This window comes from Carassius gibelio, chromosome B8 (assembly GCF_023724105.1).
Source record: "Carassius gibelio isolate Cgi1373 ecotype wild population from Czech Republic chromosome B8, carGib1.2-hapl.c, whole genome shotgun sequence".
NCBI lineage: Eukaryota > Metazoa > Chordata > Actinopteri > Cypriniformes > Cyprinidae > Carassius > Carassius gibelio.
Window position 1 is genome coordinate 22,887,721 of NC_068403.1, and position 26,552 is coordinate 22,914,272.

Consider the following 26,552-nt stretch of genomic DNA (forward strand, 5'->3'; position numbering starts at 1 on the left):
TAAGTGTAAATATGGATTAACTCAATTAATGTTATATTTAGATATCCCTCATTGTCATCTACTGAATTTCTATTTTATATTTTGAATTAAACTGTTAAATAATTTACTAAGAAAACTCATGCAGGAAGTTCAACTAACTGCTAAATGAATGTCATAAATAGTGTACATTTGTGATTGTGAACTGAAGTGTGTTGCTGTATGGTTTTAATCCATTTAACACCGCTTCATCTCCATTACCACTCTTTGAACTCATACAACATCTTGCTCTGATTCTTCATAAACTACACCTGCCTATCACAACCATAACACCCTACTGCACGATTCCCATCACAGTTACTGTACATTTCAGTTTGGCACTTTGGAGCCTCTGCCTTGCAATTTTGTATTACGTGATCTCCACCATACTTTGGACACCTTCTTTTACCGACAAGACCCAGCAACATGTCCAAACCTATTATAACCGAACCTAAATTATAGCAGCGCAATGTGATTTAATGTAATCCTTCACATACTGTAATGCCAAGGACCACTTTCTATAACAGTACACCATCTTTAAACATTAACAGGAATGGTGGATCTCCAGCTCCACCCCTACGCTTAAATCTCACCACATCAGCTACCTGGGCCGCCTTAATATTTTCAAAGATTTCCTTCACAAACAAACCTTCAAACACTCTATACACTGCTTCACTGACTCCATGCTGGCTTCCTACAGCGCCTCCACCTTGACCACCAGTTTCCACACATCTCTAGCATTATTATACCTAATAACTCCTTAATAACTACCTAATAACTCTTAACATAACTTTAAACAATGTCTTGGCCTGAATCTGACTTTACAAAGTAATGGTAACCCTTAATGTGTTCACTTCCCTAATTCCAACTCACTTAAACAAGACAACAAATTTTTCACTACCTCCAGTATTCCTAACTTTATTACTTTCATCTCCTGACATTTTATGGCTTTCACCCGATGCTTCTCTCCTAGAGCCCCCCTTTTCCCTAACCACCGTCTGCCTCCCTCCACTCCTTGAGGCCATAGGCTTCTAATAGCCCCTCCTTTCTCACCAATCATCAAACTCTAACAATTAGTGATAGCTGGTTTATAAACGAACTTAAAACTTTGCAAATCATTCGTTTTGAAACAGTGGTTCATAGCAAGTATATAAAAACTGCGTCATATGATTTCAGTAAACAAGGCTTTGTTATGTCATAACTGTTTCAAAACATTTCGAAATATAATTTGTTTTTTAGTGAGTTCATTGAGATTGGCAACCCACCCCCCACTCCAGCTGCGAACCACTGAACCTATGGTTTCCCCACATTTTTAACCAGACATTTATTTGATGAGTAGTAAAAATTAGTACTTGGGCTATTTAGGCAAGCTCTCCATAAAACAAACAAAACAAGCCCTGCAAATTAATGAGTATTATTTTTTAATTACACACACACTTCATATCTAATTTTTTTATATTATTTTGATTGCATTAAATATCTGCTTTCAAGAAAGCATTTTGTATTGGCTTTCTATTTATTTACTTTTGCATGTTTTGGTATGAGTTGTCGTTGCATTCAGCTGATTCAAGAATGTGGTGTCTCTAGCGCTTCAAAATATGGAATCATCTGGGAAGCAATTGATTTTATGTTTTGAAAAGGTTTATTTCTCCAGTTAATTTGCTACTAATCAAATAAAGATTTTCATTCTATATACAGCAATCCAGCTTCATTTACTTGCCCTAAAATTATTTTAATTGAGTCCGACTAATTTGACTCCGATTTTCTTTTTAACATTCAATACATAGTGTCACATAAAAGTTACATAAGTGAGTTTTTCCATAAAAAAAAAAAAAAAAAAAGTATGTACATAATATAATGTTAGCCTATATTTAATCATATTCATGAGAGGGGCATGCTGGGAACTTTTCATTGATCATTTATTAACCCTTTACTGGACAAAAAAGTCACAAAGCCTGTAAAGACTTAAATCTGCTGATATTTTGAACCAAATTGATAACCAAAAAACTAACACCATTAACTACAGCAAGCATTGATTTTTCACTCACTTTTAAATTTACACAAACTTAACACTTCAAAATTCCCATTTCTTCTCAATCTTCCTGGAAGCAGAGTCAGACGGTCAGTGTGCTGAATTGTAACAAGTCAATTGGCAGCACATTTCACAAATAATTGTGATCAAACCAATCATCATTATTTAAACTGAGAAGAATCACAAAAGTTGTAGTCAAACAGATCTGTTCATACTCAAGCTACAGCTCTCTCTGTTGTGGTGACAAACTGGAGTCATTGCTTTTCTTTTCAACATTCAATTCATATTGTCATGTTACTGAGTTTTCTTTTCATATGGAATTAAAAGAGCATTTATTTAATGTAAGTTAGTCAGTATTCTTGTTAGAAAATAAATGTCATTGTAAGGCTGGAGTTTGTCCATCTGGACTGAGGGATGACTTCTCCCAAAGAGAACAAAGGACTTTCCTGAAAATTAACATTTGAACACTCTCCTGAACACCTTCCTGCAGAAGTAACACTGCCATTGTAGACGCACCACACCTAGCAGTTCACACCTCACCATCACACTCCCTCCTCACACTATGTTCACCATCCTTTCTCCCTCACCCATCCTACCTCCACTTGGTTTCACTCAGAATTGTCAATAATATAATGCTCTAAATTAATGCAAGTTATATTTAGTCATGTTTTGGTGTCAATTGTCTCAGGGTGACTGGTACAATGGTCTCAACCTTACAAAATGAGACTAAAAGATATTACAGATCCTAAGAGTTGAGAGATATTTTGATTACTGTAATGGGAGTGCCCCTTCTCAGGGTCCTCAATGTAAAATGCCTTCTGTTCCCATTGAGTTGTAAACCACCCATGTTTTGGACCTGAGTTAATGAAAATTCCCAATTGTTCGTTCATGCCTCCATTTGGGGGATGTTTTATCTTGGTTTTGTATTTAAAGGACTGCAGCGAAAGGATCGGGGTGATTTCTGTAGCCAGAAAGCCCCGTAGTGTGTTGTGTGTCTCTTCACTTCATACTGTATTTTCTAAGGTCAGGTGAGCATAATTTACTTTTAGATTAATCTTTGAGAATTTGATGTTTTATTTTTATATGATTTGATATGTTTGAATTGGATATGTAATTGGCAGAATACATATTTACCTGACTGATAATAAATAGTTACATTTGATTTTATTCAGTTTTACTCTGTCATTATTGACTCTAGTAGATTACGTTGAATTCTTGTTAACAACATGAACACACGAATGAACAAGTTAATATAAAATGAAGAATGTCAGAATAATAGGCCTACTAATTAGAAACAGACGTACAAATAATTAATTTGCATTCCAACCTAAATTCGAGGTCATAATAAAATGGAGTCAGATTTGAGTTTAACCTAAAATGAATAACTCTACATGCTGAAAAGACCAAACACACATGAATCCTTCAGCCAGCACCAGATACCTTCCTTGGAACAAGTGCATGGACCTTATGTCATTTTACCAACAAGAAATATAGGAATTCACCTGAACATTTAGATAAAACTAATGTGCACAAAAGTAAGATATATACTTTACCACTTATATTTCGACAGACAATATCCTAAACTACATAATTTGATTAACAAATGCATCTATAGTTCATAAAACAAAACCCTCTATAACTAACCTCATGACCTATAGCAAACATATCACATTGACTTATTATCTTCAACTTTAACAAAATAAGCACTTTAAAATGTCAACTTTTTCTGAGTCTTTCTAAAAGTAGAATCAGACGGTCAGTGTGCTGAATTGTAACAAGTCAATTGGCAGCACATTTCACAAATAATTGTGATCAAACCAATCATCATTATTTAAACTGAGAAGAATCACATAAGATTTAGTCAAACAGATCTGTTCATACTCAAGCTACAGCTCTCTCTGTTGTGGTGACAAACTGGAGTCATTGCTTTTCTTTTGAACATTCAACGCATATTGTCATAAGTGATGTTACTGAGTTTTTTCATATGGAATTAAAAAAACATGTCTATAATGCAGAGTTATCCAGTATTTAATCACTATTCATAAGAGGGACATGCTGGGAACTTTTCATTGGTCACCCATTAACCCTTTACTGTACAAAGAATTTACAAAGTCTTTAAATACTAAAAACTTACGCTGATATTTTGAACCGATTTGTGCAAAATTCAATTAAAGAATGATATATGTGATTTAATTACTTGCATAAATCCAATATAATTAAGCTCTGTTAAAGTCATTTAATTTAACCTTCGATTGTTAGGAAGTATACTGTGTCTTTGTTTACTGACAAAAACCTTTTGGATTTAAGCTGAACTTTCAGATAAAACTAATGTACACAAAAGTTAAATGTAGACTTTAACAGGTAGATTTGACCAAACAGTATCCCAAACCACATAATATGATTAACAACTGCATCTGCTTTTCATAAAAACAGAATTTTTATAACTAACCTTATAATCTACAGCAAACAAACAACATTGATCTTCCACATTTTTCAGCTTAAACATATACTTCAAAACTCCCATTTCTTCTCAATCTTTCTGAAAGTAGAATCAGGCGTTTAGTGTGCTGAATTGTAACAAGTCAATTGGCAGCACATTTCACAAATAATTGTGATCAAACCAATCATCATTATATAAACTGAGAAGAATCACATGAGATTTAGTCAAACAGATCTGTTCATAATTCAAGCTAAAGCTCTCTCTGTTGTGGTGACAAACTAGAGTCATTGCTTTTCTTTTTTACATTCAATGCATATTGTCATAAGTGATGTTACTGAGTTTTTTCATATGGAATTAAAAAAAACATGTCTATAATGCAGAGTTATCCAGTATTTAATCATATTCATGAGAGGGACATGCTGGGAACTTTTCATTGGTCACTAATTAAGCCTTTACTGGACAAAGAATTTACAAAGTCTTTAAAGACTGAACACTTCCACTGATATTTTGAACCAATTTGAGCAAAATTCAAAGGATGATATATGATTTAATTACTTACATAAATCCATAAAAGGTAAGAAAAACATAATAAAAGTAGTACATGTGACATCAGAGGGTCAGTTAGAATTTTTTGAAGCATCGAAAATACATTTTGGTCCAAAATTTTGCGAAAACACTGACTTTATTCATCATTGTCTTCTCTTCCGTGTCTGTTGTGAGAGAGTTCAAAACAAAGCAGTTTGTGATATCCGGTTAGCGAATGAATCATTCGATGTTTAAAACTATTCAGTTCTATTTGGTGAACTGGTTCAAAAAGATCCAGTTACATCAAATGATTCATTCGTGAAATGGATATCACAAACTGCTTTGTTCTGAAAAGAGAAGACAATGATGAAAAATGTCATCGTATTTGCTATTTTTGGACCAAAATGTATTTTGTAATATGTATTAATGTAATAAACAGATATCTTTTAATGTTAGTTTTGTTGTTCACCATTGTGCTGGATAGTAGAGCCTGTGCTTCAGTCAATGATGAGCCACAAATTCTGATTTTCTACTGCTTTATGTAAAGACAGTAAATGTAGAGTCGCTGATACAGTGGCAATCTCTGTGTTAAAGGGGGGGTGGGGATGCACGTTTTCACTCAATATCCTGTTAATCTTGAGTACCTATAGAGTAGTACTGCATCCTTCATAACTCCAAAAAGTCTTTAGTTTTATTATGTTCATAAGAGAAAGATAGTCTGTACCGATTTTTCCCGAAAAAACATGAGCCGCTGGAGGCGTGATGTGTGGGCGGAGCTAAAGAATCACGAGCGCGAGTAGGCTTTTGTGTTGAGAGCGTTTGGAAGCTGTTACATTACTGTGAGGAAAAAAACATCCAAAACAAACCATGGCTAACAGTTAGATTCAGCATATATTTATGATCCAGAATCAGATCCAGAGGCTGAAATTTAACAAGAGCAGCATCAGCAATGACTGCAGCAGGACGTCTCTATGTGTTATGTATTGAAACTGTATATATTTGCTTAGCGGTTTTGGAAAATGACTAAGTTCCACTTTATGTCGTTTTTTTTAAGCTGTACATGTGGAAAGTACAGTTTGATGACAACATCGCATGTTGTTTACTTGATGTGCTTTACGTACAGATAGCTAAGTTAACAACACAGAGATATTTGAAGCAGAAAAAAACTTTCCGAAACTTGTGACAAACCGGAAGAAACAAAAATACTCCTTCAAACGTACAAATTAATTTTTGAAACTTTGTCGATGTTTACCATGGGAATCCAACTCTTTAACAGTGTAAAAAACTCAGTATGCATGAAATAGCATTTCACCCCCCCTTTAAGTACTTCAGCACATACATGTGTGCTATAGCTGACAATGAACTGCAGCGATTTGAGTAAAAGTCATGCATTTAATTACTTTACTACTACACATTAAATGTTTGCAGTTTATATTAAGAAATATTCCTTCTCAGTGGACTCAAATGAAATAAGTAAATAGTACTAACATCGTAGGAATGCTAGCTTTTAAACGCAAACGGTTTGTAGTAGTGGGTGTGGAGTTAATTTCCATGGTAGAATTTACAGTAAAATACTGTAAAAAAAAGAAGAGTGGTAAATTAATGGTTGAAAGCTGTAAATTAACAGTACTTTACTGGCACCCCTGCTGCCAGTAAATTATTGTTATTTAACGGCACAATTTTTTACAGTGAGTGCATAGTTCAATAAGGACATTTAAGGGTTCTTTCACACTGGCAGTTTAGTGCGGAACGGGGCACGGTTCGCATGAAAAATCGCTAATGTGAACGCTGTCATCAGACCCTGGTGCGCACTGGAGTTGATTCCATACACTCCTAAAAGTCTAAATTAAATTTATTAAAATTAAATAATTAAAATTAATTATTAAGCAAAAAAATTCAAAAAATGATTCAGTTCGATTTGGTGAACTGGTTCAACCGGTACACTAAGAAGAACCGGTTTAATTGAACGATTCGTTCACGAATCGGCCATCACTATTAATTTCTAATTGACTGCTAGAACAGTGAGTTTTTAAAATATGTTTGTTATGACAAAAAGTGTCAAAGGAAAAAGATGTAGCATTGTTGTTTACAGGTTGATAATAATAATTGTTCTTATTCACTGATCTTATCTGTTGTCCCTTCATTTAATGCAGCTAGAGTCCTTATGAGGTCAAGAAAATATGATCATATTACCCCAATTTTACAGTCTCTGCACTGGCTACCTATTAAGTTCCGTATCAGTTACAAATGATCATTACTTACCTATAAGGCCCTAAATGGTTTAGCTCCAGCGTACCTAACTAGCCTTCTACCACGTTACAACCCATCACGCACCCTAAGGTCACAAAACGCTGGACTTTTGGTCGTTCCTAGGATAGCAAAGTCCACTAAAGGACTTTCTCACATTTGGCTCCCAAACTCTGGAATAGCCTTCCTGATAATGTTCGGGGTTCAGACACACTCTCTCTGTTTAAATCTAGATTAAAAACACATCTCTTTCGCCAAGCATTCGAATAATGTATCTTTTTAATTGTGAGTGTAGTTGCATTTTTATTCATTAGCTTGGGTTAAACTAATTTTACTTTGTTGGATCAGCAGCTATGCTAATGATGTCTGTATTTTGTTTCTATGTTTCGCCACGGGATTTACATCCTGTGGTAACTAGGATTTAAACAAGCTCCAGTCTGGATCCAGAACACCTGAGAAGAGATGATGCTGACCCTCAGAGGACCTCAGATGATGCTAACCTTGAATCAACAAACAGAACTAACAATTATTGCTAAATGTGTGACTGAATCATATAATAACTTAAATAATAATATTGATAGTTCATCGTCTAGCTGACTACGTCTTGTATTATTATTTTTATTTTTTCTAAAATCCTGTCAAATGTGCAAAAACTAGTAGTTACTACTAAATATTGTAGAAACATAATTTTCTGTAAAGTTGCCTTGTAACGATTTATTTTGTAAAAAGCGCTATACAAATAAACTTGAATTGAATTGAATGAATATATTAGAGGTATAGAACAAGCACTGCTGTGCAGTTTGAAAGAAAAAAGATTTTTGTAATTTAGACACACACATCAAGAATCAGTGTATGAATCTCAACAATGGTGACAATCCACAAAAAAATTCTGAACATCACAAAACACACTACTAAAACTCAACACATAAACAAAAATTAAAGCACATATTCATGCTAAAATGCATGCTGGGACTCATGAATGAATTTTGTCCTGTGCTGGTACCCAGCATGCATTGAAGTGTGAAACGTCTTCAATAAGATGAAAATCTACATTCGGAACCTTCATAATGTTAATCAGATGGTCAAAGTGCTGAATTAACACACTTCAACATGTGTGATAAAAACCATTCATCATTTTTCTACAATGAAGAAGATGTGGTGACGTGGTTACACAGATCAGTTTCTATTCAAGCTACAGCTTTCTGTGGTGGCCACAAACTTGAATTTGAATTTATTTTTTGGGTATTCCCATTACAATTGGAGAAAAGGTTAAGGAATAACAGCTCTTTAATATGTTTTACAAGGGACCATAAGTAATTGGATTGGTTGGTTGACACAAAAGCCATTTCATGGACAAATGTGGGCAATTCCATTATTATTTCTACATCAAATAAGCAGGTAAAAGGTGGAGTTGATTCTAATTGTGCCATTTGCATTTGTAAGCTGCAGGTAAAAAAAGAGGAACTTAACCTGATTTAGCTGCATTTCAGTTGCTGAAGAGAAAACTAAACGCAGAAAGATAACAACTGAAGTCAGCTGCAGTAAAGGCCTGGGAAAGCATCACAAAGGAGGAAACCCAGTCTCTGGTGATGTCTTTGAGTTCCAGACTGAAGGCAGTCATTGCCTGCAAAGGATTCTCAAAATATTTAATTTATGATTATATTTATTCGGCCAATTAGATTTGAGCAACTGAAAATGGGGGGCTGTGTATAAGTGCTGGGTAAAAAATATTGATATCTTGATTCTCTTTTTTAACATAACGATATGCATTCTTAAATCTCAAGAATCAATTAGTGTAGCCTGTTTTCAGTTAATGGGTAGAAAATTGAAGGGCACTTCCCTTCCAATAAATCGCAATAAGCATTGTGCTTTGATGCTTTTAATATGAAGCAAAGTCTCAGATTTCAAATTCTGTCCATTCATTGTATTGCCGTATTTAATAATAAATTCAGTTAAAAAGACTACAGCTTTACATCCATCTCATGCAATCGCTCAATCGGTGTCATCCATGCAAAGATGTCAATATAAAGTAAACAATGTCACGTAACATCACATTTACCTCAGAAAAAAAAACATATTAAGCATGGTGACCATAAACAGAAAAATAAACTGTAGAGAGGGGTATTTTGCTAAATATATGCACCAATGTAACATATTCATTCTTTTTTTTTTTTTTACTGTTCTTATGTTTAATTTATGTTTGAATAAATCCATAAATTTATATATATTTGTATATAAATATATATTTATGTATATTTGTAGCAATAGCCAAAAATACATTTGGTTGGACTGCCAAAAATGAGGAAATTTTTGTGGACATGGAAAAGTTAACCTGCTTTCTTTATTGTGAAAGAATGATGATAAAGTCTGAGTGAACTAGAATCTTTACCAATGATTCAGCATGTGAAATCATGCAGTTATAATTGAATCATTTAACAGAGTTCAAAAACACAAATGTTTCCACATAAATTCAGCAAATTCATCGTACTGTAGAATTCAGGAAACGTCTTGTTTTGCTCTCTGTCACATCTTATGACACAACAGAAAGAGAATAGTGAAGTTCAAAAAAGAGCTAAATCTGCATGTACTACTGTAAACAGAGACATGCAGCACATTTATAAGTACATATAAATGTGTTTGTGTAAATATGCAGCTTATATGTGCTTGTGTGGATTCAGATTTAACAAAGCTCCCTTTATTCGTCCCATTGGGGGCTGTTGGTCAGCAGGAGATCAGCGCTGATGTGACAAAAGTCAGACAGCAAGTTGGGTAAATATGGATAGTCTCAATTTCAGAAGCAACATATCCATGTATTTACAACATGATCTCCTTCAGTGTCGTCATATTTACCTAAGTAAGTTACGTTTTTTACATTAATTAAACTATTAAATAAACTATGTAAAATGCACATGCAGGCCATGTGAAGCCTCAACCTGACACAACCTGTATTATTTGTGCATAGGAGTGTAAAAAATTGTAAATGACATGTAACTCTCTATTCAGTGAGGTAAATGAGCAATGTAAAACAGCAAAGTTCAAACAATCAGTATGGCAGGTCAACAAGCTGCTTAATGAACGCCATAATGAAAAGTTTGAAACTGTAACCACAGACAGACAGCTGAAGTAATTCAACAATTAAATTTTTTGTTCAACACTGTGAATCAGAAAGACAGACTGTAAAACTTTTCAGATCATTAACACAAGCTGTAGGGCAGGGGTGTCAAAATAATTTAAGGTTGATGGCCGGATCGGAGAAAATGTCTCCTTGTGCGGGCCAAATTACCTTTTTTTTAAACCCTAGTGTGCTTACAATTACATTAATATTAACTATACAAACAAAAAAATTATGGGAATTTTTTAAATATAATGCTAAGTTATTTTAGGGGTTTGAAATATTTACACAAAATGTTTTTTTGTTTTTTTTTTATAATGATAATTAACATGTTTTGCAGAGTGTGAATTCTATTTTGAGATAGCACCATGGTTGGTTTAAGCCTGTCGTGAATAGATACATATGACACTAAAGCCACCAGTGCATGGCAGCAAGTCTCCATCTTTCCATCTTTCTCCAACCTTTGTACCAAGATGGTGGCGCGTCCACACGCAGTGGCTTCTCTCTGTCCCGACAGAACGGTGTTTTATTGTTTTTTGTCTTGTGAGTCACAGTGTTTTTGTACGTCGCCATCGCGTCTACCTGTCTGTAAGCACGCATGCAGTCGCGAGTTTCACACTGCTCACCCCTGGTGGAGTTTATGATAATTAAGTGTCGGCCGTTCTGTATGCTGAGGGAATATAATGCTATACTGCTCATTTCGGTGTACATTCCCCCGATCAACATCATCAGCAACATGAAAGACGCACTAAATGAACTGTACCAGCACATCAGTGAACAGCAGACAGTACACCTCGATGCTTTTCTCATCATAGTTGGGGATTTCAACCATGCTTTCAATACACCAACACATTAACTTTCCAACATGAGGTAATAACATTTTGTACTTTGTTAACACCACACAGAGAGGAGCTTACAAAGCCCTCCCCTCCCCCACCTTGGAGCCTCAGACCACATCACTGTCATGCTAATGCCTGCATACAGACCGCTCATTAAAGTCGCCAAACCAGTTCACAAACAGATTCAAGTGGTGCAATAACACCACTGACCTCCAGGATTACTCAGAGACTGATGCAACGGTCACAAAAACCATCACTGTCCGGGCCAACCAGAAGCCATGAATGACAGGGGAGGTGTACAGACTCCTGAAGACACGGAACGCTGCCTTCAGAGCTGGAGATGAGGTGGGCCTGAGAACAGCCAGGGCCAACCTGTCCCGTGGTATCAGAGAGGCTAAGAGACAGCACTTCAGGAGGATAGCTCATCAATTCAGCGACAGCAGAGACACTAGGAACCTGTGGCAGGGGATACAGACCATTACGGACTACAAACCCCCACCACGGACCTGTGACAGCAACATCTCTCTACTGAACGAGCCGAACACCTTCTTTGCTTGCATTTGAGCAACAAAACACAACCACTGCACAAAAGACTCCACTTCCTCCCGGCGACCAGGTGATGACGCTGATCCCAGACAGCGTGAGGAGATCCTTCAGCAGGATTAATGAATACAAAGCTCCGGGTTCTGACAACATCCCTGAGCGTGTACTGTGTACTGAGAGACTGTACAAAAACACTCAATGATGTCTTCACAGATATTTTCAACATCTCACTGAGTCAGGCTGTTGTTCCCACATGTTTCAAAACTACCACCATCATTCCAGTTCCGAAGAAGCCATCTCCATCCTGCTTCAATGACTACCGTGCTGTTGCACTTACCCCCATCCTCATGAAGTGCTTTGAGCGGCTAGTCCTGCACCACATCAAGTCTGTCCCGCCCCCCTCCCTTCCAGTTTGCATATCGGTCCAACCGGTCGACCAATGATGCCATCTCCACTGCCGTCCACTCAGCACTCACACATCTGGACAAAAAGGACTCATATGTCAGAATGCTGTTCATTGACTTCAGTTCAGCATTCAACACAATCATCCCTCAACAGCTCATTTACAAACTTATCCAGCTGGGGCTCAACACGTCGCTGTGCAACTGGCTGCTGGACTTTCTAACTGGTAGACCTCAGGCAGTACGGGTCGACAGCAACACATCCAGCACCATCTTACTGAACACTGGGGCCCCCCAAGGATGTGTGCTGAGCCCCCTCCTCTTCACTCTGCTGACCCATGACTGCACACCATCACACAACTCCAACCTCTTTATTAAGTTTGCAGATGGCACAACTGTGGTGGGTCTTATTAGCAACAAAGATGAGGCAAACTAGAGGAGTGAGCCACCTGGCCAAGTGGTGCAGTGACAACAATCTCTCTCTGAACGTGGAGAAGACGAAGGAGATTGTTGTTTACTTCAGGAGAGCGCACATTCAGCACGTTCCTCTGACCATCAACGGTGCGACTGTGGAGAGAGTGAGCAGCACCAAGTTCCTGGGTGTGCACATCACAGAGAACCTCTCCTGGACTGAAAACACAGCAGCACTGGCCAAGAAATCACAACAGCTTCTCCATTTCTTCCGCAAACTCAGAGAAGAGCCAGAGCCCCACCCCCCATCATGTACACCTTCTACAGAGGCACCATCGAGAGCTTCCTGACGAGCTGCATCACTGTGTGGTATGGCACCTGCAACGCGTCCTACCGAAAGACTCGGCAACGCATAGTGAGAGCAGCTGAGAAGATCATTCTATTGTCTCTCTCCAAATGTCCCTCCAGGATATTTACAGAACCCGTCTCACCCGCAAATCCCTCTGCATCACAGGTGATCCTACCCACCCATCACACAGCTTCTTCAGTCTGCTGCCATCAGGGAGGAGACTGCGGAGTCTCCAGATCAGGACCAGCAGACTGAAGTACAGCTTCATCCAACAGGCTGTCAGGAAGCTGAACTCCCTCCCAAACTTGCCCCCCCTCCCCTCGTCTGCCCCAGGCACCACTGAACTATGAACCCCCCCCCACACACACACTAATATATGATGGCATGCACCAGTCACTTTGTGTAGCATTGGTCTGCTCACTACCTCATTCAGCATGGAACTGACGTCATTCCACTACCTCATTAGTCTGTTAAATAAATTAACTGCTCTTGAGCCCTTTGTCACTTTAATCAGATTTAATAAGCTTTTTTTTGCACTAAAATCTTTTATCTGCACTATTGTTCACTTTTATCTGCGATTTGCCTTGCGCTGCTTTATTTTACTTTATTTTTCATTTTATAATATGTCTTTTCTTTACATTCCCTTATTGTATAGTTGTATCTACATTTTATATTTGATCTAGATTTTTAGGCTTTAATGTTAAAGGTCCTGTTCTTCGTGATCCCATGTTTTAAACTTTAGTTAGTGTGTAATGTTGTTGTTAGAATATAAATAATAATTGTAAAATTGAATGCCAAGCGAGATATTTTATTTAACAGAATTCACCTACAAAAAACGACCCGTTTGGACTACATCCCTCTAGTTCCTGCATTAAGTAATTTTGTGTTTGTCGCCATGTCATCGAAACGCTGTTATTTTCATCTCGGAGTCCAATCACCTTTGTTTGGCCTTCCCAGGGATGTTGTACTTAGAGATTAATGGTTACAATTTATGTTTAACTCGGTTCCTGGAAATTATAATCCACATGTAAAACTATGTGCAGCCCATTTTTCTGAGGACAGCTTTCTCAGTCTCAATCAGTTTAATTCCGGATTCGCACAAAGATTATTCCTGAAAGATGGAGCAGTTCCCTCTTTGTCTGGAGAAGGCGTTGTTTATGGACCACAACTGGTAAGTGTATTTTATTATTTGAGGTGGTGCGTTTAACAGTTTCTGTAAGTTATTCCACAAAGGTCAATGCTGTTTAGCGTTGTTCACTAAATGTTAGGGCTATGCAAGAAAATTGAATGCGATTTTCATGCGCATCTCGTCAGTAAAAATGCTCCTGTGATTATAAGTACATCTCCAGCACATGCTACTGCCCACTTGCTTCTCAAAACTAGTCCAATCACGTTTCCAGGAGGGCAGCGCGCACTCAGCTGCTGTCGAATCACAACCCAGGAACCGCTGGCCCAATCAGAACTCATCATGTATTTCTGAAGGAGGGACTTTATAGAACAAGGAAGTCATCTGCCCGTTTTTATGACAGTGAAAACAGCGGTATACAGATTGGTGAATTGTGTGAAAAATACAGTGTTTTTTTACACATGAAAATGAACACACATTATATTGCACACTGTAAACACAATCAAAGCTTAAAAAAAGCACGAAAATCAGGACCTTTAATGGTATCTGTATGCACCGGGGTCTGAGAATAATGCAATTTCCATTCTCTGTATGTCTGTACTGTACATGTGGAAATTGACAATAAAGCAGACTTGACTTGATTAATGAGTGATCCATTGACTCATTCATTCAAAACGGCTGATTAATTTAAAAAAGAAGCTAGTCATTGTCTTTATAAATGGGCCACTGAATCACTGACTCAAATGATTTGTTCAAAAACACAGATTAATTCAGTAATGAGCTCATTCATGACTCTGAATGAGCACAGTGTTGCTCGGAGATGCACAGTTGGTCTTACGTTGGTTTCATTAAAAACTTTTCCTTGCTGAAACAGACAGCATTGTGACTAATATAACACCGAATACAAGCATTTTTTTTGTTGAGCTGTTGTATTAAATCAATTCATTTCCGATTGCGCTGGCATTTAGGAAAGTAACATTTTTGCTATACTTAGACATTACTAAACTCTCATGACATAAAAATTACAAATACAATTTCTCACAGGGCATTTTTTCCCCATATTTTGAATCATATTGTAATCAGATTTTTCATGAGCTTAACTCAAAGATGTAAGACTTTTTCTATTTATACAAAAGGCCTATTTCTCTCAAATATTGTTCACAAATCTGTCTAAATCTGTGTTAATGAGCACTTCTTCTTTGCCAAGATAATCCATCCACCTCACAGGTGTGCAGTGTTGGGCAGTAGCGTCACTACAAGCAGCGAAGCTACTAGTTTAACTACATTTCTCAGTAGCTTGGTCGTAGCTTCGCTGCTTTCTGAATCAAATAGCTTTTCAGTAGCGAAGCTCTTTTTTTACCAAGTAGTGCGGTAGCTTCCATACAAGCTACCTTTTCGCAAGCATTTCTGAAGCTCAACCTCAAATCGGGAAATACAACTGCTAAGATCGCCGATCCTGGATCAGTAGTGAAGCGACGGCGCCACTTCATCTAGTTTGTGTTTACGGTTGTAAGGACGAAAGAACCTGAGATACTTTGATCTCCTGAGAAACAGACAATACTAAAATACACGGGCATCTTCGAGACACCCCACAGAGTGGAGGAGCAGGAGACCTCCTCCCCTTCTGGCCATTTGTTTCATTTTAAATCCCTTCACCCATTCTTCCTTCTACTCAGTCTGCTCAAAATGATTACATGAAAATGTCAATGCAAGTGAACTAACACTCATGTCTAGTATCATTGGAAATGTCTCAGTGCAACTGGTACAATGGTCTCACTCTCACAAAAGTAGATTAGAAGATAATACAGATCTGAAGAGTCAGGAGATATCTTGATTACTGTGATGGGAGTGCCCTTTCCTAGGGTCCTCCATGTAAATTACCCCCTGACCCATTGAGTTGTAAAACGACCCAGGCTTGGGACCTGAGGTAATGCAAAGTCCAATTGTTAGTTCCTGTCTCCATCTCGGGGGATGTTTGTCTTGGTCTGAGGTATTTAAAGGATTGCAGCAAAAGGATCAGGGTGATTTCTGTAGCCAGAAAGCCCGTAGTGTGTTGTGTGTCTCTTCACTTCATACTATGTATTTTCTAAGGTCAGGTATGCATATTTTACTTTTAGATTCATCTTTGAGAATTTGATGTTTTGTATTGATATGATTTGATGTTGTTTCAATTGGATATGTAATTGGCAAAATACATATCTACCTGACTGTAAATAAATTGTTACATTTTGATTCTATTCTGTCTTACTCTGTAATTATTGACTAGTAGATTACGTTGTATCCTTGTTAGCAACATGAGCACCCGAATGAATGAGTTAATATAAAAATAGAGTTAACTAGAATAATCAAATGTCAGAAGAATATTAATTAAAAAGGCATACAACCAATTTGCATTTCAACCTAAATTCGAGGTCATACTAAAATGGAGTCAGATTAAATAATAAAATGGAGTCAGATTTAAGTTTAACCTAAAATGAATAACTCTACGCGCTGAAAGACAGAACACGCAGGAAACCTTCATCCAGCACCGGATACCTTCCTTGGGCCGAGTGTCTGGACCTTACACGGTGGACAGCAACCAACCATCTCTATGATGCATTACCGCCACCTTCTGCTCCGGATGGTACCACTCCTTGGCCAGTCACACAAAAAATTATTTGATGAAATGATGGCATAGGATGAGGTCGGAGAACAGTTAATCCCGAGAAGTGAGTCACCGTGTCCGTACCTCGACAAGTACATGACACTGACTGAGATAACAGAGAAAATATGTTTTCAAATGCTGCTTGTAAAAATGATCAGGGGTCCAGCCTGGCCATATCCTACGTGTAATAATCTTGTATATACACACACACACACACTGGTACTGTTTGGAGGTCTTGCATTTTGTTCTGCATTTTGTTAATTACATGTATTTTGATTGTTTGAACACAATAAACAATTAAACTAAACAATTACACCTACCTACATCTGTTTGACTGACAGTTTTGAGAACTGAGATAGCATTGACTTGTAATAAAACGTGTTCAACATAAACATTTAATTTTAAAAGTAGCTTAGATGTAGCAAGCTACTGTTGATGTAGCTAAGCTTGCTACATTTCCCAGGGGGGTAGCTTCAGTGTAGTGAAGCTTCATTTACTGTAGAGTAACTGGTAGCTTAGCTCACTACATTTTCCAAGTAGCTTGCCCAACACTGCAAGTGTGGCATATCAAGATGCTGATAAGACAGAATTATTATTGCATAGGTGTGCCTTAAGGCTGGTTCACACGGCAGGATAATTGGGCCGATTTTAGCCCCGATTCAGCCCTTCCGACAATCTTAGGATGCTCCGATTATCGTAAAATAATCTGATCAAATATTCCTGCCGTGTGTGGTGTGTTAAGACCGCTCTCCTCTGCTCGGAAGAATGTCGGGACCGCTCCGATCTCAAATCGGGGATATCCAACATGTTGGATTTATTTTGCCCGATTTCTTCTCGTGTGTGGTGTCCCCCGAGGACAAACAATCACGCAGCCTGTGGACTGTGGCGTGTAGCCAATCAGAACGCGAGGTGACGAGGCAGTGATAGTACCGGGAAACAAAATCAAAACAGCCGGCGTATATAATATAACAAATACAAATAAAGTCGATGGGCATAACTACATCCACAACTGCAGTCCACCAGAGTACATGGAAACTAATATATGAACGTTTATTTCAACGGTTATTAATCTGTGTAGTACGTAACAACATTTCTATGAGATAAAACAACAACTTATCTCCATATCATGATATAGCAAGTATAGTCCATGCTCGCGTCGTCTCCACCTCTTTGACCATCGCCTTTTCTTATTTTTCTTATGTTTTTTTTCCCGTTAAAAACAAAGCACAAACTATGGCCACTGCATCCTCTTCGTCCGCCATGATTGTTTACTCTAAAGTCACATTTGATCTCGAGGGATTTTGCGAGATTTCCCGTCTGACCTGGGAATGCTCGGGAGTCAAATCGGTTCGTGTGTGATGTGTTGATATTGCCGTGTGGCTGCACACCACACACGGAGCGACCAAAACTGTTAGACCCGTGATTTTTTATCGCCGTGTGTGGGGTCTCTCAGGTTTGGAAAATCTGCCGACAATTTTAAAATCGTCCCGTGTGAACCAGGCCTTAGACTGGCCACAGTAAAATGCCACTCTAAAATGTGCAGTTTTATCACACAACACAATGCCACAGATGTCGCAAGATTTAATGGAGCGTGCAGTTGGCATGCTGACTGCAGGAATGTCCACCATAGCTGTTTCTAGTTTGTTGTCGTAACCAACTTGAGTGGGCAATTGCTTACATTCGATGGCATCTGGCACTTTGGAGAGGTGTTCTCTTCACGGATTAATTTTTGGTTTTCACTGTACAGGGCAGATGGCAGACAGCGTGTATGGCGTCGTCTGGGTGAGTGGTTTCTGATGTCAAAGTTATGGATCGACTGGTCCATGGTGGCGATGGCGTAATGGTATGGGCAGGCATATGTTATGGACAATGAACACAGGTGCATTTTATTGATGCCATTTTGAATGCACAGAGATACTGTGACGAGATCCTGAGGCTCATTGTTGTGCCATTCAACCACGACCTTCACCTCATGTTGTATCATGATAATGCACAGATTCCTGGAAGCTGAAAACATCCCAGTTCTTGCATGGCCAGCATATTCACCGGCCATGTCACCTACTGAGCATGTTTGGGATGCTTTGGATCGGTGCATACGACAGCATGTTCCAGTTCCTGCCAATATCCAGCAACTTCACACAGCCACTGAACCCACTGAACAACCTGATCAACTCTAAGCGAAGGAGATGTGTTGCACTGCGTGAGGCAAATGGTAACACCAGATACTGACTGGTTTTTAGACCCCCCTGGACCCCCCAATACAGTAAAACTGCACATTTTAGAGTGGCCTTTTATTGTGGGCAGTCTAAGGCACACCTAGGCTGTGCAATAATCATGCGGTCTAATCAGCATTTTGATATGCCACACCTGTTTGAGGGGGATTGATTATCTCAGCAAAGGAGAAGTGCTTACTAACACAGATTTACACAGATTTGTGAACCATATTTGAGAGAAATAGGCCTTTTGATTACATAGAAAAAGTCTTAGATCCTTGAGTTCAGCTCATGAAAAATGGGGGCAAAAACAAAAGTGTTGCTGTTAGGGAAACAGGTCAATTTAGCTCCAAGGGAATTGTTTAAGATTTTAAAGGGAATTTGAACACAATCACTGTTTCATGGCTGATCACTGAGACACCCTGCGATTCACTGAACGAGCCGTTTAACATAAAATCTGTGCTAGATATTAATATCCAAACTATAGTGAAAACACTATCAATTAGCACAGTAACAAGATCGGCAATTTAAGACATTAACTTGTGAGCACAAAACACAAGATACTTCTCTTTTCAATATGAATAAGGCTTTATAAGATAAATCTAAGACATATAAACTAATCTAACGCACAAACGCACGCACTCACACATTCACACAAGTTGCAGGAAGATTGAAAGTTAGGGAAAGATGAGTTTAAGAGAATGGAAATGTGGAATCCCAAGTTTACAGCAATACGTTCAATTGCATAGACATGAACAACCATCAATCACGTAATTAGCCCTTGCATTGAGTTCCTCAATGAGGTTAAAATTATATTAGATACACCAGTAAAGGTCACAGTCTGGAGGTAAAGTTACTTGCGTCTCCTCTGAAAAGGGAGTCCCCTTTGTTGTCGTTGAAAGGGGTATCCCGATGTCGCTGATTGGCTGGAAGTTCAGTAGTCGTTGAAGTGACGTCTTGGGAAGCCTGTGGTTGGGCGTTGGCTGAAGATGCAAAGTTGTGTGGCTGGTTGAAGTAGAATGGGTAGTCGAGGTCAGACGGCATTACAAAAATTAACTCAGAACACGAAACTCTCAAATGGAAAAGAAAAGAAATAAAGTTTGACGAGGCTAGGTGGTGTTTCTTCTCAACGTAGCTAAGTAGCAGCAGGCAGGCCAAAGCACGCTGGAACCGCGCTCAAAGAATAGTGATGACTAACAGCATGGCTAAAAGCTAAGAAGCAAAGCTAAAAGCAGGCATGACTAATAGCAGAAGCAAAGCTAACAACTAAAAGCAAAGATTTTATGGTGTCCTAAGTATTTAAACTGGACTGTTGGCCACACCTAAAATGTTGTCTTGACCAATCAGATATTGTCTTGGCTCGGGGGTATCATAAATCATATGTTGTCTTATCAAGCATGTGGACTGAATTTTCTCGCTCTTGCAGGGTCTAATTTTAGACATGATTCCTATAACAAGAATATGATACATTTGACAAATAACTGATGGTCATGACTGTCTCAAGCTAACAGATTCATACACATACATATGAGACATGAATATGTATCCTTAAGCTATCCAATAGATATTATAAGACATACACAATAAGTGATTATAACATGATTGTCAAATGTGTGGGTTACATATAAATGAATACGGAGTTAAGCGATGGACTGATATTCATTTAGATGTCATTTTGGAGTTCATTTTGGTCCATATATATGTACAAAAGACAGTTTCTTTGTCATTATCTGACAAATATTTCTGTGGAGACCAGAGGTTCAAAGGCCCCCAGCCCCCCTTAGGAATTTCAGTCTGGTTCTGCTAGGTGGGGGAGGTGTTTAAGGATATTGTGTATAACTCTCATGGGATTACATGTGATGTCCGACGTTGCATCTCACTTGCCCCAAATCTCTTCTACAAAATTAAAATTGTCAATAATTGTTCTAGTGACGTTAATGTTGAAAGCTGTTCTGTGAAAGGGTTGGTTGGTCATCTTGCTTGGGACTTGTGGCACTAGAACTGATTTATGACTTGCTGAGGAATTCGGCTCGTGTTTCAACCACAGCCCTGATCGACTCTTTAATTTGTCTGGTTCGAGTCATTTATGCTACATATTCCCCTTTCGATCGGCGAGGTGTTTAGCTGAAGACATCGTCAATCGCCGGAGAAACAAAGGCAGAAGAAGTAGACAAACACAGCAAACAACAAGACAACACCTCCATGACAGTTACTGTACTGGTGCAGGCATCAGGTTATTTAGGTACACGAGGTTAAGTTCAATTAGTCAGTGTAGTTTAACACATTGAGGATAGTTTAGATCGTTTTGGAAATCATTGTTTTATTTTGATTTATCAATCAAATTTGTGGTTAACTTTGTTCGGTTCTTCTAGGTTGTCTTAATTTACACGTTTACCGTTAGTTTTCTAGTAACCTCATTTTCAATTAAATGAAATGACCTATCATGCATGGAGCTCTCTGGCTTCCATACAGTTTAGAGTGGCTGGTGGATATTAGGTGTTGCAAGTCAATCCTAATATCAGACATTTGACCCTTGCAGGGTGTCTAGGTGTTTCACCTACTCAGGAAAGAGGGGAAGGAGAAGGATAGGTTAAAGAAGAACAAAACAAAACATAGCTGCTGTAGGTTTTTCCTAGCATGGGTTACAACTACTATTGAGCTAGGATGTCATGTGCAGCTAGTGTGTCATGAACCTTAACTTTGTGTCAGGTGTTCTACCTATTGTGAGGATGGCTGCACGTTTCTTCATGGTGAGTATTTGTAACTTTGTTACGCTAAAAGTTGGATATTCTACCTGTGGGAAGAATACATTTGTTGAATGTGTTATAAGTAGATGTGTTTACCTCTCGTTGTAGGTAATGTTGTGTGTGTTAATGGTGTAGTGCATGTGTGGTCAGATCTGTTCAAGTCTGTGTTGTCTCCCCCTTTTTCTAGTATGTTACTGAAGGCTCTCTGCATCCTTGGCTTAGATGAGGGCGTGTCCATGGTCTAATGGGGGTCAGTCCAGAGAGGCAGGAAGTTCTTTAGCAGACAGTCGGAGGCAGTTTGGCATGGCTGTGTGAAGCTGGGTTGTAAAACTTTGTCTCCTATGTTGCATTCTTCTTGTGATGCCTTCTGGCTGTAGCAGACTTCCTGACCTTCTGTGCTCTGGTGGTTGCTGTTGCACAGACTGGAATGTGGATCTTGGAGTTGGAGTTCATTTGACAGTTTGTTAGTGACTGAGGTGATGTCCTTTAGTACCTCAGATTTTTCATTAACGGTTGGCCATGAAAGACTTGTTCATTCTGGGTCGTTGTTAAACAGGTGCTTGTCATCTCTGATGTGGTGTAACAGGTGATCACCGGCCTTCCATTCTGTCGCTGGTCACAGCGAGCATAACTCAACTTTGTTGTCATATGCATGTAAATGGTCAGTTGTTTTATGACTTGTTCCATGTCTTCTGATGGTAAGCTGTCATGTTCTTGTGCATACTCAGCACTGTGCATGTCTGAGTGGTGCTGAGGTGGGTTTTGTTGTCGCTTACCCACACGAGTTGCTCTTGGATGATTCAGGTGATTACTTTTGGATATCTGGTCAGGTTTCCAGATGTTATCCTTTTGGTTTCTTGAGAAGCATGGCTGGTTCCATGGATTTTTCCAGCAGTTGGGCTGAAAACGGTCGAGGATATGGGTGTCACGCTCTCTGTGCTCTTGATGGAAGCCTCTGGTGTTGTGATGCCACTGGGTGTCATCCAGTGCAAGGCTTGAGTCTTTGTTGACAGAGTTCAAGAGTGTGGAGGTTCTGTTACCTTTCTTTGAGGCCATCTTCTGTTTGTTGTAGGCCTTCTGTGTTAGGTCACGCAACTGTTGGATGGTCATGGAGTTCGGACAGGCCATGGCACCTAGATGGTGACTGACTCCAGGGGGCAGATTCTTTAGGAAGAGGCTTTTGAAGTTCACATCCTCTACAAGGTCAGGTTGGTTGTGTGCACTAAAGTAGGCTCGTCGGAATCGGCTGTAGTTTGGTTTCCAAGGCAGTTAACAGTCTATGTTCAGACTCTGGGTCTGTAAACTCTTTAATTAGGACCTCACAAAGTCGCTGGTAGTTTGACTTAGTTTGACTGGGCTGTTGATCTAGAAAGTTTCGTACCTCAGGACTGGACATGGCTCTAAGGAGGTATAACCAGTCTCTGTCAGTCACATGAGGTCTCACTTCCAGATGAAATTCGATATCTCGCAGGTAAGCCTGGATGTCGGGGCTCTCTGTGGAGTCCGGGTTGAACCTGCTGATGTTTTCAGACAGCTTGTTGAGGTCTTTGATGGCCATCCCGTGTGCAGCTCCAAGGTCTTGGACGGGAGGTTTTCTTTCGTTGGCAGGAAAGGGTTGTGTGGCGAAGGCAGGTGAGGTTTTGGGTTGTGGCCCTTCGCTCCTTTCGTCATATGCCAGTTCCTGTATGTGGGACTCTGCTCTGCTCAGCAGTGATGAGGCTAAGAGAGGTTTCTCTTTCCTTGGCTCTTGTTTGTGCTTGTAAGCACATTGGAGTTCTTTTCTGACCATGTAGAGCTCATCGTTGGTATCGTCTAGTTGTTGGGTCAGATTGTCCGTTTCAGTTGGGTACCTTTCAAGGTGGTCTTTCAAAGCACTAATTTCAGAATTCTTGTTTCTGATATTTATCTTGGCTTTCTCTAGTAGCTGTTCGGCATACTGGAGTCTGTTTACCAGGTCTTTCTGAGCAGCCGTTTTATGTTGCTGGTCGAGCTGAGCTGCAACCAGGGCTGCTAGGAACTTCATAACTTGTTCCGTTGTATCCTTCTCCCTCTCACTGGGTGCTTTGAGTTGATCCTGAACTTTCACTTCCAGCTTGTCTATGCGACGTTGAGCACATGTCAGCTCCTCTTGAAGGTGGGTGATGTGCTTGTCGCTCAGTTTCAGTTGGGTTGTGAAGGCATAGCTTAGGGAGCTGGTGATCTTGACTAGCTCCTCGTGGTTGTTGTTCTGGCTTGAATCTTGTGTCAGTAATCTTCTCAGGATTAGGATTATTATTAAAAATAATAACAGTTCAAAGGTCTTGGGGGTGAGGCTGTCTGTCATGCCTCTCAGCCATGTGTTCACATCTTCCCCATGGGCAATGGGGTCTGCAGTCTGCGGCATGTTGGCACGCTGTGGAGAAGAGAGACTGACACAGATCTGTGTGGAGTAAAAGCCTATGTGTTGTGGGACAACTAAGTGTTGTGAAAGATTAATTGTTTTTAATAAACTTTGGTTGAATGTATTTGGAATCAACTAGAGGCAACTGTACTTTGTTCACAATAGTGTGAAACAACTGGCCCATATAATCAGCCTCTTAGGTCAACATCAAGTCAATGAATGGGCTCTCCATGGGAGAGATCCTTTCAAGTCATCAAAATGTTACACTATCATTGTCTCTCCATGGGGTGTTATTGTATTGTTTGTAGCACATTTGTTAACAGGTATAAAGGTCTGTTCTCACAGACAGTACTTTGGGTTAAGACTGTTTGAAGGATGACATGCCAACATCACTGCTGAAGAACTGCTACACTGCTACCTTCAATAAATTCTTCTCCCCACAAGAACTTTGGTCAGGCTTACTTATTTTATGTATTCGAGAAATCTAGTACATTGGCGAGCCACCCAAACTACTGCTCAGCCAAATACAGCAAAATCGAACAGTTGTATCAGTGCTTGTGAACCACTAATGAAATGTGGTGATGACTGTGTTGGTCTCAGGGTGTCTAAGTAAACTAGAGATGTGAAGACTTTGTCACTCTAATGAGGAGGAGGAAAAGAGAGAAAGAGGTGAAAAACAAATTAAATGACAAGCAAAATGCAAAACAAATTTTTTTCCAATTAAATGTTATCAAAAAGGTAAACAATATTATTATATTTCTTGTTTTGGAAAAAAGAATACAATAATAATGCTGATATCTCTTTTCTTAGTCTGACAGGATTGACAACGTACACCTTACAGTTGGACCGCTCACCAGGAAGGCTGCGAAGGTGACAGTTGCTCAACACGTATCTCTATTAAATTGATCTCAACGTTGGATGGATTGCGTTTCCAAATGTAGGGAGGTTATGAAGAACAAATGAGAGGTTGATTACAATCAAATTCATAAGGATGATTTGTCGTCTTTGACACGATTGTGTATTTAATTCACTTAGAATTGATTGATGGTTCTTACATGTCCTACAAATGTTAAAAGTGAAGAGGAAAGGAAAGGAGAGAGATGACGGAGATGGTAAGTCTCAGTAGTGGTTATCTCAACTACGAGGAGAGTGTTGTTTTAGTTGCTGCACAACTAATCAAACAAAATAAACTTTAAGTGAAAGAAAGTTTTCTTTCGAATTTATTTGAACTCGTAGTGAGGGATTACAATGTCTCCTTTTAGGGCTCAGGTGTGTCGTTGCCAAGCTAGGATACACAGAGGAAAGAAATGGTAAGAAAAAGTAACATTTAAAAAAAATAATAAATGGGCAAAGTATGCAAAAATTAGATTAAATAGAGGAAATCAATAAGTAAAACAATAGTGGTTAAGTGTATAACCAAAACAGGAAGAGGGGTAAAACGCAATCAAATAAGTAAAGGCCTGAATAGCATATATTCAGATGGGTAATAAATTAGGTAGAATAAGTTTACTTCAAGGCTTATTAATTCCTAAAATAATTAGGCCCAAAAGAGAATACTAGAAATAAAGGATCATATGAAATGATCTGAGAAGGAAATTTTAATCATTCAAAATAAATGTAATGTTTCAATTAAATTTCAATTTGACAATTAATAATTGTGAGTCAGTTTTTTCCCTTTCTAGTAAAATGAAAATAAGTTGTATAGTGAGAAAACAGAGCAATAAGAGAGAAAGACACCAACAAGTGTTAGTTAAGATGTTTAAAGGGTTAAATCACGTCAGTGTTGCCCAAACACACACTATTCAACCACTGGATGTTAATGCTAACGGGAAACCTTTGAGGCTAGTGGCTTTATCATAGACTTCAATGTAAATACAATGGTTTCGTAAGCTTAGCAACACCATGGAGTTTGTTTACACTAGCGTCTGCGCTGCACATGCGCAGTTTAAAGTTGCTCTGGAAGTGCGTTAAGACTTCCGTGTCATGGTAACTGTGGCAACCAAATCAAATTCTACTGTACTAGCAAATTAATCGTTGCATAGTTGCAAATACAGTTAAGAATGTTACATGAAATGTCGGCTCATTTCAACACTGTACAAATAACAACACCGCTTTTAGTTGGTTTTGCGATGTGGCACTTAAACTCTCAGTTCGTATAGAGTTAAATTTATCTTATTTCAAATAGCACCTTCGTGCTGTATTTAAGGGAACACAGTGATAGAGGTCTCAGCAATCTGAATCTCTGTGCCAGTTTTTCTGGACACAAACACAAGTTGTTTTTTTTTTCGCTGTTGGTACACAGTTAAAATTTACTTGATCAAGCTTTTAAAACACTCCCATTCAAATAACTCTCGGACACACGCAGTGTTCCATGAGAATGCATTCACTCTGTGGACGGACACAAACGGGCAAACATTTTTCTCTAATGTTTAACTTAGGGGAGTCAAATTTGATTCGGCAGTGGAACACGCACGGGCAATCAAACTATATGAAATATGAATACGGAGGCTCTGATAAATAGATTGAGG

The 26,552-nt window shown here is 38.8% G+C and overlaps 3 non-coding genes across 3 annotated transcripts; all 3 read right to left on the reverse strand.

Annotated features, from left to right (window-relative positions):
- Nucleotides 1-2,127: 2,127 nt before the first annotated feature.
- Nucleotides 2,128-2,228, reverse strand: LOC127964284 (small nucleolar RNA U13). Its single transcript, XR_008155024.1, has one exon. It is a non-coding gene; the product is annotated as a small nucleolar RNA U13 (small nucleolar RNA).
- Nucleotides 2,229-3,793: 1,565 nt separating this feature from the next.
- Nucleotides 3,794-3,894, reverse strand: LOC127964286 (small nucleolar RNA U13). The gene has a single exon (XR_008155026.1). It is a non-coding gene; the product is annotated as a small nucleolar RNA U13 (small nucleolar RNA).
- A 702-nt stretch (nt 3,895-4,596) lies between these two features.
- On the reverse strand, nt 4,597-4,697 carry LOC127964289 (small nucleolar RNA U13). Its single transcript, XR_008155028.1, has one exon. It is a non-coding gene; the product is annotated as a small nucleolar RNA U13 (small nucleolar RNA).
- Between the last annotated feature and the right edge of the window lie 21,855 nt (nt 4,698-26,552).